General features: G+C 32.8%; 1 protein-coding gene across 5 annotated transcripts in view; it reads left to right on the top strand.

Annotated features, from left to right (window-relative positions):
• The window catches only part of LOC119631478 (palmitoyltransferase app), a 140,589-nt gene that overhangs the window by 31,550 nt on the left and 97,375 nt on the right, over window positions 1–11,664 (top strand). The window contains exon 1 of one of the 5 annotated variants that reach the window (XM_038023720.1): window positions 2,654–2,993. The exons of 3 other annotated variants lie outside the window; for them this stretch is intronic. The gene's annotated coding sequence lies outside the window, so the exon portion shown is untranslated. Of the gene's footprint in view, window positions 1–2,653; window positions 3,142–11,664 lie in introns of those variants that run through there. One more of the 5 variants, XM_038023719.1, reaches the window with a different exon arrangement.

Raw genomic sequence — 11,664 nt, 5'->3', positions numbered from 1 at the left:
TTTTTTTTTTTTTTTTTTTTTTTTTTTTTTTTTTTTTTTTGGAATAAAGGTAGTAAATATAGAAGATTCCGGAGAGGACAATACTTACGGACTATAGGACTGTTACGTAACGTCACGCCATTACTGATCCCAATAGTTTGAAAAATTAGTGCTAATTTATTTTTGTAAATGCAGCTGGGGGGCAAGCCAGGCGGCACAAAGTGCAGCCACAGTTCTATATAAATACATTAGATACATTAACGAAGAGGGTACTTTACCCTGATAATATTGTTCGACTTTGGTTTATATATACGGGTCAGCTTTTCTTTTTTTTTTTTTTTTTGTATATATTCGAGTTTGATTCTTTCGTTAGTAGAAATGTTAATCAATGTTACTAAACGATATGATAAATCGATCGTTAAATTCATGTTCTGTTATTCTTTTTCATTTCACTTTCCAAAAATTAACATTTTTTATATAGTTATATGGCAAGTTATAGCAAATGTAGCAATGGATGTATGTACCATAATATATTACATATCAACATAAGCATTTAATCGAACATATTTATATATATGTATATATATATGGGAATTGAACAATTCTTGGACATCTCTAAAACGAGAACGCCTTTTGCATCTGATTCTGTAGATTCGTATCCAACAAAGACATTTATACTTACCACCTGGTACATGTTTAATTTATAATTTGTAGTATTAACCCAAAGAGAGAGAGGGAGAGAGAGAGAGAGAAAAAAAATGGGAAAATTTCTTTAAGATATTCGTTCCATATTTGTATATACATCATATGTGTATGTGCTGAATCAACCACCGAACCGGAAAATTATAAGAAAATATTTACATTAAAAATTATATGCCAACTACATGGAAAATCCAAGAGGAAATGAGTAAAAACAAAATTTATGGCAAAAGGAAATCTTTTGAGTACTAGAAACAAAGAACAGTACAACACAGGGCGCAGTCTAGAGTAGAGTCAATGAAGAGAGCAGAGAAGAGAAATTCAAACTCTTGTTTAAACATGTTAAAAACTAAATAATAATGAAAGTACATTTATGTGCGAGCGCGTGTATGGAATGCTAGCATATTGCAGTAAAATTGTTACTAAACCGAGGCAAGCGAGCGAAGAATGCAATAATAACAAACAGTAAACAATGCTATGTGACCGACGCTCTATCTTAGTGGTAGTATATGGATATAAACTTCTGATGCACACTTGCAATGTTTCAGCGCACTGTATACATTTTTCTTTTCTTTTTTTTTTTTTCTTTGCACTCTTCTCTCTTTTTTCTAGATTTGCTTCTTTTTCTTTTTTTTTCTTTTTTGTTAATTTTTTAACAATTTGTTTTCCCACTATAAATTTCTTCCAAACTTTATTAAATGAGACGAAACAAAAATAAAAAACGTATATGCAACGTTGCGAACCGCCGCTCTGCTCAGTCAGGCTCTCTGTATCGTAAAAGATATCAAAAAAAAAAAAAAATGAACTTTGTACATTTCTGCTAAAGCTCTCCATCCAAGAACGCCAATGAATCTGCATATTTTTAAAATGATTATAAGTTCACTTTACTGAACATATGTTGTTAACGCTATCGAAAATATTGAAAAAGAATTGTTCGCATTTTTTTGCTTATCACACACATATGTCCAAAGAAAAAAAAAAAAATTCATATTAGCTTTTAGATTAGAAAATGTTAAACCCTAGATGGATGTCAAACTTCATGCAGTCAAGTCGTCCAAGTAAATTAATCTTTTTATAAATATTGGCCTCTCCGACCTAGCGATCTAATCGGTTAATCAATGCATTTTAATAGTTTCGTCCTATGCAACTCAGACTCCTATGCATAAGCACGTACTGTAAAATAATCAAATGTCATGACATCTCGGAAAAGTTAGTCCGACCAAATATAAGGTTGTGGGGGATTTTGTAGATCAGAATAAATGCCTTATTAGAGAGAGAGAGAGAGAGAGAGAGAGAGAGAGAGAGCGAGCAATCTTAAATTATTTAAATCCTGTCCCTGTTGTGGCTCTTCACGTATGTCTTTATGTCTCTTTCATTCGTGATCCTCCTTTTACCCCGCCTTTACATGTACATAACCAATTTGAAAATGCACGCGATCTGCCCGCAGTAATAGAAACCCCAATCATAAGCAAGAGCATTGCTTTCTTTACAACTGCAATTTGCATTTACTATATTACGATTTCTGTTATAACGCTTGCCATAGAGATAGATATAAGAAGAAAAAGTGCCGAATGAATAATATTAACAATGATAGCAGCAATAACTACTAGATTTTCCTTTTTGATTCCGTTTTGCACTTAATGGTATATATATAACACACGACAATCTCTTTTTGTTTCAATTTACTTGCTTAGTGCTTAGAATTGCTCTTTCTTTGCAACAGAAGGCAGAACAGAAGGAGAACAATTACAATTACAATGAAAGCACTCAGCCCATGTCGAGTTTTTTTTTTTTTTTTTTTTCCAAGATCTACTGTTGCCCATATATTTTAGGGGCTGTTACAATTCATTTACATATTTTTTTTAACATTTTAGAGTTAGTAATATATATATATATATATGTGTGTGTGTGTCTATAGATATTATACTTGTACATGCACATGCACATACGATACATGTACTTATCTCGTAATTGCAAGGGAATGTACGTTTGTGTCGTTGATTTGTGAGAAAGTGCCGTATAAATTTTTATTAGGCGTTTGCAAAAATTCTGATCACTTTTCCACCTCAAAGCGTTTATTGTGGAAAATTGTTACATATTGTAATGTTAAGCAAAATCGATTCCATAATTTTCTACAACATTTTAGAGTATTTTTAACAACATGGCGATATCATGTCGAAAGAATTTATATTTTTCAGGCAGGGATCCATCGCCCGATCCAATTTGCCATTTCTTCAACTTTCAACGGAATTGCGTGCCACCCAACCCATGCTGCGTCGATCTGAGCAAGTAGTAATCAGGAGACGCCACATCTGGTGAGTATGTCCTGCGTGTTGGCAGAGCTTCCCAAGCGAACTGCAACAGCTTATTCTGGACAACTTTTGCAACAAGCGGCCAAAGATGGCATTTTCAGTCAATTTGTCTCTTGCCAAAATCGATAATTGGGCAAAAGGATAGGCCTAAGTAAGTCGTCGAATGTGAACAAAAGTATGAATGAATTTGGAAGAAGAAGGGCAATTTTTGAAATGAATTGATAATATTGAATGGAAAATGGTTATTTTATGTAGAGGAAGGTCATCAACCATCGAAATTCAATCGTTATCTATACTGGTATTCCGCATTTCTTTATTATTTTTACCTGTACAAGTCGCTGATCAAAATTTTTGCAAACACCTAGTAAAAGCCGTTAGGAATATTTTTTTTTAAGAACAGCTTTAAGCACAGCTTTGAAGCTTGAAAAATTTTTAAAGTTTATCGTTGCTGATAATAGGCGAACTTACGACCCCAGACGCCTGAAAAGAACGTAAACAGTAAATTTAATGATGAAACGAGAAGAATTGACAACTGCTTAATTATATTCATAATGTGTTTAAAATGCGAAACAAGTTATGTAATAAAAATTCGAAAATTATATTATAGATAATTAATTGTTATATGTTTGTTGAAATCTTTGTCAAAGTATTGAGTATTGTGCAGGGCATTGGCTTCCGTTCAATGATAAAATATTCCCAAATATATTAGATTCTATATACTTCATTCGATTTCCAATGAAACCCTACTTCAATTAATGCCTTTTCTCGATGCAAAAAGCTCGGCAGATACCTTCCCGATATCGCTCAAATTAGATAAGAGTTTTTCTTTTCTGTTTGCCAAGGACTTTTCCAGTATTGCAATTAAGAAGACTTCTTTTCGGTTCTTTTCTTCGCTAATAAACTATAGGGTTTGTTTTTTTTTGGGCATTTATGCCATATGTTTATTGTGCAATGTTGTTGTTGTTGTTGTTATTGTTATTGTAATATTGCTCAGGATTATTTACGAGCAAAAGTACACTTTTCAAGCATTCAACAACAAAAGATTGAGTCTCTCACTTACGAATCATTGATTTTACCGATTGCCATGACACATTATTTAATGTGATTTCGTACTTTTTTCGCCAACAATCAAGATGGCGCAGATCAGCATGCTTATGCTTTAAATTAATTGAAAATCATTTTTTCTCAATCGATTTTTTTCACATCTCGACTTAACATTTTAGAATGGATATGATCAACATAATGGGCTTATTGAGTTGCACGCAACTTACTAAGCAATATTTATGAGTTGTTCAACTGTAAGAACTATCTGCTCCATCAAATACAGAAACATCCTTCTGTCCATAGCGTGTGCAACAAGATGACAGATGTAAGTTCGGCCTTTTATTGCAATGTGTGTAGGGCCGTTCGCAGGGTGAATGACAGAGAGAATAATAAAAAGGGCAGAATAATCTGATAATAAATGTAAGAGGTCTTAAGGACGGATACTTGTAAGATTTAGATAAAACCCGTTCGTAATTAAAATACATGTTTGCTTTTTTTTGTACATTAATGCTTATTTGTTTCATTTTAGTTCAAGAAATAATCACATCATTCTATCTTTCCTTTCAATGTATAAAAAAAAAAAAATAAAAAAAAATAAAAATGACTAGAAAAACATAATTTTTTTCAAATATCATATCGAAATTGTTTATTTATTACAATAGGATTAAAAATAGAAATCTTTAAAACCCATGACCATATAATTCACTCAATCCGGGATAACATGATTAAAATGTAAATTTTTTATGATTAAGGATAAAAAATAAAAAAGAATTAAAAAATTGTGTTCGAAACGAAAGCATATTTTAACAAAGTGTGCAAGAATTTTAGTTAGTGCTATGTATAGCAAATCGCCGCATATAGACAGGAGCTTTACATGAAATCGCATTTATGTATATAATCTTGTGAACTTCTTCCTTGTAATATAACTTCATAATAATACGTTATTGTGGCCAAGGTTTTTTTTTTTTTTTTTTTTTTTTTTTTTTTTTTTTAAATTATTGGCATTTTAGAAAGAAATAGATGCGAAAATAAATTGACATCCTTTGAGTGTTTGTTGTAAGTAATCAAGATCCATGACGACTTTCAACAAATTCGCTAAGGAAAAACGATTATAATCTTTGTGTTGTGGTTAAAGACTTTGAATTTAAATTATAAGCGAGTTATTGTAACATCTTTACTGAAACGATGAGTAAGCAAGTGCGTATATAATAATGTATTGAGCTTATTAACAAGTCATCCTTTCAGGATTTTCACAAAAAAAGCAGCTTGCCATGCCTCTTTTCTGATTGTACACTGTTGCATCGAGACAATTTTCTTAAAGGTAGAATAACGTATTGTTTCAGAAGATGGCTTATGTGTGCGTGTTGGACGGCGCGAGACTAAGTTGTCATAGATTCAAGATCTTCAGTCGACTCCTGTTCAACGCTTCCGTAATCAAAACGTTATGATATATGATCCTAAGCAATCGCTCTGCGCTTGATATGAGCGGCGTTGCCCTGTGTTTTGATCAAATAGCATAGTTGTTTCGGCATATTCCTGAACCGCTAAATTTCTATTTCCCTCTTGAGAAATAATTTCTCGCCGCAAACCACTCCCTCGACCTTTGAATTTTTATTCTTTTTCTGAGAAATTTCCTTGCGGTGTTATTAGATTCATTCTCAATTTGATTTAAAGGCTAAACAATAAATTATTGCATAACTCCGTAGATATTTCGGGTTTTTTTAGCATCAGTCTTTAATCATTCGAACATATTTTCGTTCGCACATTTGTGAATTCTAGAACAGCTAAAAATTTCACACTATTTTTGACTTGTCCATTCAGTAGTACGAACCAGCTAATATCAAAAAGTTGGAAATTTTTTAAAAAGGCCCGCAAAGTCAAATGTGGGTCTTGATTATTTCCAATCAACGCATTAGCGATTTTGACAAATCATCAGTGTACCACTGTTGGCAGTTTACGCATTTTTTTTCATCATTTTTTCCCCTTTCAATATCTATAGCTTTTCACAAAAAGTGACTTCTGGTCGATTGTTTCATGCGGCTCATCTCAAAATGGATTGCATATAATTTTTGTAAAATTTTACTTCTCAAGTTTGGTGTGGCGGTATGCACACTCTCGTACCTTTCAGGAGAAAAGTTTGTTGATCAATGCCGAAACGTAGACGCGGTTGCACTTTTCTGCCTCCATGAAAATCTAACATAGATTGCATTATATCCACTTCAATGTTATCATAGATATTTGTATCGTATCGTATCCGTATTCCTTATATCGTATATCGGAATTGAATGATTCTAAAAAGATAGCGTAACGTTGCGCCCCCGATATATACGGACATTGTTGATAGTGGTATTTTTGACTAAAATATTACCTGTAAGCAGAGTGAATTTTCGGCGACCAAAAATTTATTGATCAAATTTTTTCATGCCAAAAATATTTGCGTATACTTTACGATCTATCAAACTATAGCGTTGTCGAACGGACGTCAATGCCCGTGAAGCGTACCGTATCGATTTTACAGTTTTATCCGTATAACGTTGGTTTGTAACGGCAAGGCAGAAGCGTCCGCAGCTAATATTACAGTCTGCGAGTACGATTTCCGTTTGAGTTTGTTTTTTAACGTACCAAGTTTATCTGCTATTGGCGAGTAATCTCTATATTTTTCAGTGAAGTTTTAATCGTCATAGGAAATACTTCTCACTATCAGAAATACAGATCACCTAATATTTATTATTTCCGCTTTTGGCCATCAATGAAGGGGGGTGCACATGTTAAGTTTCAGTTTTCTTTCTTGCTTCGGGGGAGAGTTCGATGACGATAGGCATTTACACATAGACATGAACGGAACTACATTATTCTAGAGTGTTAAGGTTGACGTGAAGTATATGTAGGGATCGTAGGGTGTCTGATACTTATTTCTACGCATTTAAAGTTGAAACGAATGTTCAGTGTGTACTTTTGCTCTTCAGCGAGGAAGCATAAAATTAGTTTGTTCATGCTTTACCAATTCACACAAATTTTCGAAGTTTTCCTGCATAATTGTACAAAAGAAATTCAAAGTGCGAGAAAAAGGCAGATCATATCGAATCTTACTGTAATCCAGAATATATACATTTTGCTCTTAGATCTAGAAAGATTGAATATCTAAAAGCAACGTAACAACTTTTCCATGAAAGTCTTCTTTGAAGCAGCTACTCTCACAACTTTTCGCGAGGAGCGGATGTAACTTTACGCAAATTTCTTTAAAAAGCTACCTAAAAATAAATAATTAAAAAAAAAAAAATGTATATAGAATTATTTGATTTCATAAGCTTGCGAAGGATATCAGCAGTAGAAACTCTATAGGATCTTTGTCAAAGTAAAAAAAAAAAAAACTGTCTTCCATATTTCGGAAAAGAGCTTCGAATAAGTTATTGGACACATTTTAACTAAATTCTAAAAAATATATTTTTTTTTTCTTTTTTTTTTGTTTTTAACGCTATTCTTTAACCGGGCAAATGTGACTCAGCAAATATATGTAACTTCTTGTTCATAATTTTTTAAAAACTTTTTCTCGTTTTATTAAAAAAATAACAGACTGAGAAATGTTATAAAAAAAAAAAGAAGAAAGAAAAAAAATCCCAAACCTAACTCTAAGAGAAAAGGTTACACTTTGTGGTTAGACCACTGGTTGCATAATGACATAAAAGTATGCGTCTGACGAAACTTGAAAACAAATAAAGCTTACGTAACAACAACAAAATCTTTTTACCTGCATCTGATGAGAGTTCAAATAAAATGCTATCGTTTCTACTGCAAAATCGCACTCATACACAGCATTTAGGTACGGCGCGTAAAGCAAATCATCGACTTGATTGGAAACTACAGGAGAGACTTTACGCCGTTGACGACATGTTGACATAAATTGCTGTTATGCGTATAGCAGTTATGTTAACTAACTATTTTTTTTTGCTAATATTTGAATTTTTCCGCTTATTTCGAGAACTGCCTAACGGAAGGATTTTTTTATGAAAACAAATGGCAAATAGACGAAACGTATTTTATATATTCATCGATTACGAGATCTCAGTCATTAATTTTGTCGGTTCGTTCGTAACAATCTTATGAATGAATCGATACGAAATGCTTTAAAGTTTCGATATATGATAGTCTTTAAAGACTATAACTGACCGATGTGATCTCAGGATATTTGCTTTTCTTAGTCTCCCCGTCGTGCAAACCGAGACTTGCTTTTCTCCACCTGCTACCTGGGTTGCTTAGGCTAGTCTGCAAGTGCAAATTTTGAATACATATTTGTCAATGACTTACAAACGGGAAGATCTTCCCCGTTAATATCATCTTAACTCGCTCGTTGATGTTAAAAATTTAGTGATTCTATTGATTTATTTATTTATTTATTTACTTTTTTTTTTGTGTTTAAACTATACTATTTACTTAATAAAAAAGCAAAAAGAAAAAAAAAGTTTTAATACAAAATATTGTGCATAAGATTTTAAAGACAAACGAGGAATCGAGTCATTTTTTTAATTTGTGTCCGAAAGAAAGTGAAGCGAGATGCAACTACAAGATTCTATGTTAATCGGGATAAATGGTAATCATCAGCATTAATTTATAGAGATTTGCAACATGTAGCTGAGCATTGGGCTGGCGGAAAGTTACTTTATCGCATCTCTCATTCTCGGGCAAATTTCTTCTAAGGCACTATACCGAGTTGAACTCGCCAGACAACAACCATTTTAGAAGGATTCCGTTCTCTATATGATTGCGTTTACGCACTACGCCGTTTAGTATTTAAAGCAATGATGTGATCGCAGTTTCACTTTTATCGCAAGTTTCCAAGTCGCTTACGATGCCAAGATAGCAAGATTTTAAAAGCAATAGAGAGTCGGTAATGCTAATCTCTCTTCGCCGTTCTTGAAACAATTCCTTTAACCTTGAACGTTGATTTGCTTACCATTCCTTTAATATGATGTTTATCCAAGATTTTATGGTATTCTTTAAAATTTTTGGCAGCAAAAGGAAAGCAATGTTATGACACTTCTACGACGCTACAAAACCATTGGTTAAAAAATCGCGAAAATTGAAATTTTGAAAAAAAAAAAAAAAAACGCAGAATTACATTGTTAAATCAAGTAGTTTCTTCAAGTAGTCATGACACACGTTGAATGATGGAATGACGGGTACATAAAATTCGTCTCAAAACAAATTTCATAATTTACTTGTCCTTGTTCATAGAGAAAAAAAAACATTTTTTTTTTTTTTTTTTTTTTTTTTGCTTTTATTAACTAATATCTCTGTAACGGATGTCAGGCAGAAAGCTGGGAAGCTGTTTGAAAAAAAAATATGAAGAAAATATGCGAAACGAAGTGCAAACCCGAGTGAGCAGGGATTACGGGATATAAACAAACAACATCCTATTAATCATTTCAAATTATTTGAAAAGTTAGAACAGGAAATTATAGATTTGTTTTTCGATTACAGTCAACTTTTGTGTATAGCATCATTCTTCGCCTTTTAACACCAAACACCAAACACCAAACAACATTGGAGTATATCCAGTTTGGATCGATAGTAGCTGCTAATATATTTCTCACAAGAATTATTTTTTTCAACAATATTAGTTATTATGTGCATCGCATTTGCAATACGTAGAACGACTAGGCTTCAGAACGACTTAACTATGCCCTAAGTTGCTAATTTTACGGAAAATGTATGCTGGTATTGAAAATGGGCCAAATCGGTCGAAAGATACGCTTACAATAATCGCCTCAGTTTTCAAAAGGGCGAAAATTAGCTTTACGCTCATTATACGCATACATTGCAACAAACACACGGCAAATATTCTCACGTATATACTAAAAAAAAGAAAAGCAACACACTCATCCTAGTGGCTGGCTGTGGCCAATGTAAGGTAGGAAAGTTTATTTTTTCATTTGTGTTTCTGTATATTTGTTGTTTTTTTTTCTTTGCAACCTTTTTAGAACGACGAATCGAATATAATTTTCATTCGAATATATTCGAAAGGGAGATATGATAAATGCAGGTCACTCTATGCAAAGGCAATCTATAGATATAAACATAATTCTAGTTATTACATACACGAAAATGGCTTTAAATTACGCCATTGACGATTGCATAAGTATGCATATATATATATATATACCTATTTACTTACGTGTACGTATGCTATCCGAATTTGCTTGCTATACATTAAATTACTATTACGTCGCACTTGTTGTGTTAAATAATCCTTATTAGGTAATTGTAGTGATTGCGTTATATGTGTGTCAACTATAACACTTTTTCTTGCTGCCATATCCAAGGGTCTTTCGTTAAGACTGATATTCGACGAAATTCGAGAAAAATACTAAAAACGCCACTCAGAGCGCAACATAATAAATTGAAAGTTTGACGTGGCGGCTATGTTCTAAATAAAAGTATCGTTCAAATATCCAGCACGGCTTTTTGAGCACACGGATGCACGCGATGGCTTCAATTGTTAATCACCCTCTGGCCAAAATTAATGGCTTCGTCAATATGCAAATGTTTTCGTTGTTGGAGGGTTAAGGAATCCAAATGTTGTTACGCTCGGTTTGCGGATTGTTTCAACAAGATGTCGTGCATTTGTGCATTGGTCGGCAATTGATGGCAACTGGTTTTTCCTTTGCAACTACACTCGAAGCCCTGTTTTGTACTGGCAACGATAACCCGTTAAAAACTTTGAATCATTTGAGGGCGAATCATCAGCATCAGGGTATCGCAGACATAACGTAACGTAATGTTGCACAAAGTGCTTAACAAGTAGCGCCATCGTGTGTTACAGTGCATGCAAAGCCGTGGCAGACATTTAAACGATAAGCCACAAAATAAGCCACAATTTACTCTCATATGTTGAGTTGTGTACATTCTTCTCAAATTTTAAACAATATCGCTCTTAACGGAAGACCCTCAATATATATATATATATTTTCTTTTTTGTTGTTGTATATCTAACAATTAATTCTTTTCCGTGCTCTTGCTTTTCGACTTTTTTAAATCTTAATTAACAACTATTCAAGCTTAAGAGTAACTCTGATTGTATTTGGAATTTGTATTTTTCTTCTTTTTTCCTTTCTTAAATTAAAAGAGAGAAAACCATTATAATAGCTTTAAAATTAATACATACATATATATATATATATATATATATATATATATTTTTTTTTTTTTTTTGGAAATTCTTGAAAGAAGGGAAAGAAGGTACTAAAATAATCTCATTTAAAAAGGTGTAAACGTAAGTATATAACGGCCTCATCAGAGACATCATAGCGAGATGCATTTGATTTCAATAAAAAAAAAAGAAAATAATAAAATTTACTCAGCAAAGACAGAGGCGTACCGCGTCCGATGTAGATTCGATTTGAGAGTGAACTGACGATAAACTGACGATTTAAAGACTTAAAGTTAATTCACATCGGACATGGATAAGCACATATATGTTAACCAAAAAGAAAGAATTTAAAAATTCTGATATTGAGGTTATGTAGATTGAGGGTATGTAGATATAATTTTAATTTTTGCTAAAGCTTCTAAACGAGTTAAAAAGTTAGTAATTATATCTATGTTGGCTGAGTTTTGCGAAACTCAAGTTTGA

Source organism: Glossina fuscipes, unplaced genomic scaffold (genome assembly GCF_014805625.2).
Source record: "Glossina fuscipes isolate IAEA_lab_2018 unplaced genomic scaffold, Yale_Gfus_2 1, whole genome shotgun sequence".
NCBI classification, from domain to species: Eukaryota; Metazoa; Arthropoda; class Insecta; order Diptera; family Glossinidae; genus Glossina; species Glossina fuscipes.
Note: the sequence above shows the minus strand (reverse complement) of the source record. Positions and strands in the feature narration are given on the sequence as shown.